This window comes from Nicotiana attenuata, unplaced genomic scaffold (assembly GCF_001879085.1).
Source record: "Nicotiana attenuata strain UT unplaced genomic scaffold, NIATTr2, whole genome shotgun sequence".
NCBI lineage: Eukaryota > Viridiplantae > Streptophyta > Magnoliopsida > Solanales > Solanaceae > Nicotiana > Nicotiana attenuata.
Window position 1 is genome coordinate 93,839 of NW_017674057.1, and position 5,149 is coordinate 98,987.

The following is a 5,149-nucleotide window of genomic DNA, read 5'->3' on the forward strand; positions in this document are numbered from 1 at the left end:
GAAAAACATCTTCTCTAAAGGTTACATCCCTGCTGACAAAGAAAATGTTAGATTCTAAATCAAAATGTTTGTATCCTTTTTGTGTCTCTGAATACCCTATCATTACTGCCCTTCTTGCTCTAGCAGCAAACTTGTCTCCTCTAGGAAGGGTACTTGCATAACATAAACAACCAAATACTCTCAAATGATCTATACTTGGTTGTTTACCATACAGCAATTCATAGGGAGATCTTTTGTTTAAGACCTGTGTGGATATCTTGTTGATGAGGTATACTGCTGTTCTAATACATTCTCCCCAGAATATGATTGGCATATTACTTTAAATCTTGAGTGCCTAGCCACATCAAGGATATGCCTGTGTTTCCTTTCCACCACTCCATTCTGTTGTGGAGTATATGGACAACTGCTTTGATGAACAATCCTAAGTGCATTAAACAACTCAATACACTGACTGTTGAAAAACTCTGTGCCATTATCTATTCTCAATGTCTTAACCATTTCACCAAACTCATTTTTTACCAAAGAAAAAAAAAAACTTTCAACACAACAAAAACTTCACATTTTGATTGCAGCAAACAAGTCCAGGTATATCTACTATAGCCATAAACCAAAGTAACAAAATATTATTTTCTATCATAAGTTGCTACCTTGTAAGGACCTAATACATCAACATTCACTAATTGAAATACACAGTTTGAACTACTATTACTTATAGGAAACTCCAGTCTACTTTGTTTAGCTAAAGGGCAAATCTGACAGTCCTTTTGCATCTCTAGCTTCACTTTATTCTTCAAATCTGGCAAATGTTGCATAGCATGTGTAGAGGCATGTCCTAGCCTTTGATGCCACAATGTGGTTGTTACTCCTTCTTTGTGAAATGAACCACCAACAACCACATCTCTTATACTAAGTATATAAAGTCCACTATCTTTTTTACCAATCCCCAGCACCCTGCCACTGTATAGTCCCTGAAATACACAAAAAAACATGGAAAAACATGCAGAGCGGCATAGGTCCTTAGTCAGCTTGGATACTGAGAGTAAGTTGAACTTAAAGTTTGGCACATATAAAATATTCTTAATTTTCTGATTCTTTAGGATTTTAGCATCTCCAGCATGTGTGATTTCAGATCTATCTCCTGTAGTTGTTTGTACTCCAAAACTACTTTGTCATTCTATAGGTCTAATGGAATCCAATATATTCTTGCAAAATATTATGTAGTGTGATGCTCCTGAGTCTATTATCCAATCATATACAGATACATTGGATACACTAGACATCAATGACATAATACCTGCCATGTTTGAAGATCCGGTTAACTCGATGGTCCTGCATTCCTGTCTCCCGGTGAAGTTTTCTCTAACGGGTTTACCAACTGTTTGTACTGTTTTGCTGTGAGATAGTTTCTTTATGGCTGATTTCTGGTTTCAATACTTGCATCTGTGTTAGCATTATTAGCAAAAGGTTTATATGTACCTAGTTGCCCTATCTTCTTGCTTTTGAAATCTAGAGGATAGCTTATTATTTTGTAACAGTTCTCCTTCAAGTGGACTTTATAACCACAATGCTCGCAAATCAGACCTTGTTTCTTGCCTTTGAACATCTGACCCCTTCCTGCTAGCATTGTCAGCGGTTCCTTGTTTGATTCCACAACACCTAGTGTTCTTTGACTCTCCTCCTGTACAGCTACTGCATAAGCTTGATTAACTTATAGAACTGGCCTTCTCTGCAATATATTGCTTCTCACTTGACTGTAGCTCTCATTGAGTCCCATATGGAACTGTAGCAATCTTTGCCTCACTAGATGTTCCACATAGGGCCTCGATTCTTCACAATCACAAGAAGGTAATGGTGGTAAAATATCCAATTCATCCCATAAATCCTTCATTTTTGAGAAGTATGAGTTAACCGACTCAGTTCCTTGCTTTAGACTTGCAATCTTAGCCCAAAGTTGATAGATTCGAGTCAAATTATCCTTATCAAATCTCTCTTTAAACTCATCCCATGCCTTCTTCGCACTAGGAGCATACATGATGCTAGGTACCAATTCACTAGCTATAGTGCTACTTAACCACGAAACTACAACAACATTACATCTTTCCCACTGTGTCTCTAATTCTCCTTTCTATGATCCTTTTACACATGTACCGTCCACAAACCCTAACTTGTTCTTTACTAACAGTGCAATCCTCATTGCTCTGCTCTATAGGGCATAGTTTTCCGGCCTTGTGAGCTTTAACGAGATCAGTGCTATTTCAGGTGCATCTAATCTCGAAGAAACTGTGAGTGATTGTGAGGTAATTGTGCAATCTCATCTGTCGCCATGACTGAGCTTAAAGTTCTGCAACTACAGTACTCCGATCTACGCAATTACAACAACCGAGGCTCTGATACCATGTGAATTTGTTGAATCTACACTCAATGATTCTAGTTTCATAACATGCAATTGAATCTAGAGAAGAATCTGGAGAAATCTATAAGAAGAAATGAAGAGAAGAGATGAAGAAGACAAAAGCATTTTTGCTCCAATAGAAGAGGAAGAAATGATACAACTGATTTCTGGAGGGCACTGTTCTATTTAACAGATTCACGTGCCTTTCATCCTCTCTAACAATATGACCCTCAAGTTCTTTTATTTACACTTAGGTCCCTCAATTAGTTTCTTAACTAACTGACAACCAACTCTATCTAATGTTCTTGATAACGGGCTAGCCAATTTTCGAACTGGTAATTGAAAAATAGCCAGTGCTTGCGAAGTCATTGAAAATTATCGAATGTTGTGTCGAAACACGAAAGTTCCAGCATGATATGCTGGATTATGGAGCTCTTGCATATACACTTCCAGCATATCATGTTGGAACTCCAGCACACAGAAAGTTCCAGCATAATATGCGGGATTATTGATCTCCTGCATATAATTTTCCAGCATATTATGATGGAACTCCAGCACATTATAAAATTCCAGCATATTATGCTGGAAACTCATGTGTAAAAAAATTCGAAGTCCAGCATATTATGGTGAAATATTTCCGGATTTTTAAGAGTGTTTTTATTCAAAATTTATCTTTACAATAAAAGTGGCTAAATTTCAATTACTTTTGAAATTGCAGCTATTTTTCAATACCAGTTGTAAAAATGGCTATTTCTGGTTTTTGTCCCTCCAAACTAAGTATACATGAATAAAATAGTACTACTAGTACTTAGTAAAAATTAAACTTTCACATCTAATGATGTACAATAACCGTTATTAGGTACTCATTGTTTTCTTAGAAATACCATTTTTTATAGTAGTACTAACCCTTGCGATCTTTCAGAAAGAATCTCGATTTTCTTGTAAGTGGCCATACTTGTCACACAACACAACTGATAAGGGATTGTTTGTGCTCTTGGAAGAAAACAATTGTTGGGTCATCAAATTCTCATAGCGAATCTATAGAATTTGCTTTTCCAATCCTATATATGCCACACTACTTGATTGACAATTTTTTCCGTCCATTGACTTAAAATGAATGGAAAAAATCCGAGAATTATTTCACAACAATAAAAGAGAATAGTTAGAAAAAGGAGTCTGAAATGGACAAAGAAAAGGGAAAATTCCTCAAAAAGAATCCAACCGTTGAATTATCTCAATTTCCCTGCGGAATCGTCGTTTTATTCTATCAAAAAGCGTTGTCACTACGTTGATTATTTTTTCGTGTCGAACCTAGCTAGTTGTATTCCGGAATCACATTTTAAACACCTCATTTTACTTCAAAATACAGATGGAGCTAGCTTATAAGGTACGGATTCACGTGAACCCAATAATTTTACGCATCTACTAAGAAATACAAAAAAAATTCTATAAATATTTGATTGCAAAACCTAATTATTATTGTATATTATCTTAAACTTGATGTAAGAACTTATAAAATTCAAATCTTAAATTTGCATCCGTTGCATCCAAAAGGGAAAAAACGAAAAGATCAGAAGAAAATCTTTTAACAATAATGAAAGGTTGGTGCAGTACATGCGTCAAAAAATTGTTTAAACCCATGAACAAATTGGCCCCAATTGTTGGGGAAGGGCCACCACTCATAACTCACCAGACATGCTTTTAAAATACATTAAAGTTTGATTTTAATTCATTTAGGCATGCCCGTACCCTTCACGTTTAACCATTTGGTTTTGACCAGTGAAATGCTGCAATTTTCTAATCGTCCAATTTGTTAGTTCCATCAAACTGTTTTTAGGTCTAAAAAATTAAAGGGTAAAGTTCCAATGACCATTTAATTAGAAATTTTACTCAAAAATTCTTTTAACTTATAGGATTTTTTGCTTGCAAGTGTTACATTTACATTGCTTCACAATATTTTGAAATGCTTTTTTAGTACAAGATATAACCATTTTAAGGAAATATACAGCATTCTTGCTTAAGCATAGTGGTAAGGGAAACTACCAGCCATGTCTATTTATAAGTAGTGCATTACAAAAATTGGTCAATTTATAAATATTACTAATATTAGCCAATTAGCTATTTGTAGCAAAAAAACAAATCACTTTTTTGCTTTTTTTTGAGTGCGTGTTATTAGAATATATTGGGTACATCTTAAGGAGCTTGAATCTCAGTTTTGAGATGATTTGGTGAAATTTTGAGGTGGTTTGAATTGAAAATTCAAAGTAAAAACTGAACATGAAAAAAAATGATATGTGTATCATTTGTGTATCACATATGTATCATATTTGTATCAATTGTGCACCACATGTATATCCATGTATACCTGTGTGTGAGATACATGCGTGATACATGTGTAGCAGAAGCATTTTTTGAACTCGATTTAATTACGAATTTTGATATAAAACCGGTCCAAATCACCTCCAATCTTCCTCAAATTTTGTATATTGACACAGAAGCATTTTTTGAACTCGATTTAATTACGAATTTTGATATAAAACCGGTCCAAATCACCTCCAATCTTCCTCAAATTTTGTATATTGACTTATCTATATGTTTTCAATGGATTTCAACTACACCCATTGAAATAATTCCTTTTTTGCTTAGATTTTTGAAATATTATATATATATATATATATATATATATATATATATATATATATATATATATATATATATATATATATATATATATATATATATATATATATATATATA